This window comes from Gavialis gangeticus, unplaced genomic scaffold, assembly GCF_001723915.1.
Source record: "Gavialis gangeticus isolate Ggan-Ray unplaced genomic scaffold, GavGan_comp1, whole genome shotgun sequence".
NCBI classification, from domain to species: Eukaryota; Metazoa; Chordata; order Crocodylia; family Gavialidae; genus Gavialis; species Gavialis gangeticus.
Genome location: NW_017728991.1, coordinates 9,686,543 through 9,686,916, shown reverse-complemented (window position 1 = coordinate 9,686,916; position 374 = coordinate 9,686,543). Strand labels below are relative to the sequence as shown.

General features: G+C 61.0%; 1 protein-coding gene across 1 annotated transcript in view; it reads right to left on the bottom strand.

The window, feature by feature from the left end:
* The window catches only part of MMD (monocyte to macrophage differentiation associated), a 37,137-nt gene that overhangs the window by 36,277 nt on the left and 486 nt on the right, over window positions 1–374 (bottom strand). The gene's annotated exons all lie outside the window — the stretch shown is intronic.

The following is a 374-nucleotide window of genomic DNA, read 5'->3' as shown; positions in this document are numbered from 1 at the left end:
GCCTCCGCTGAGCCGGGCCCTGCTCTGCCCCGCCCCGCCCCGCCGCCTTTGTTCCGGGGCGCCACAACACCGGGACACCCCCCCGACGGCCGCCCCAGGCCTGAGGGGTGTGTGGGCCCGGGCCAGAGAGCCCTTGAGCAATTGCGATGACAGAGAAGCACGTTTGTTGCAAGCAAAATCGTATTTGGGGGGGCCCTAGCGTGTGGGGAGTCCTTGAGGGGGTCCTTAGAGGCGTAACTGCGATGAACAGTAAGCACTTCGGGTATTTGTTGCAAGCAAAATCGCTTGCTGCCGTATTGGGGGCCCTAACGTGTGGAGAATCATGGGGGGGTCCTTAGAAGCATAATTGCAATGAGCAAGAAGCATGTCAGATG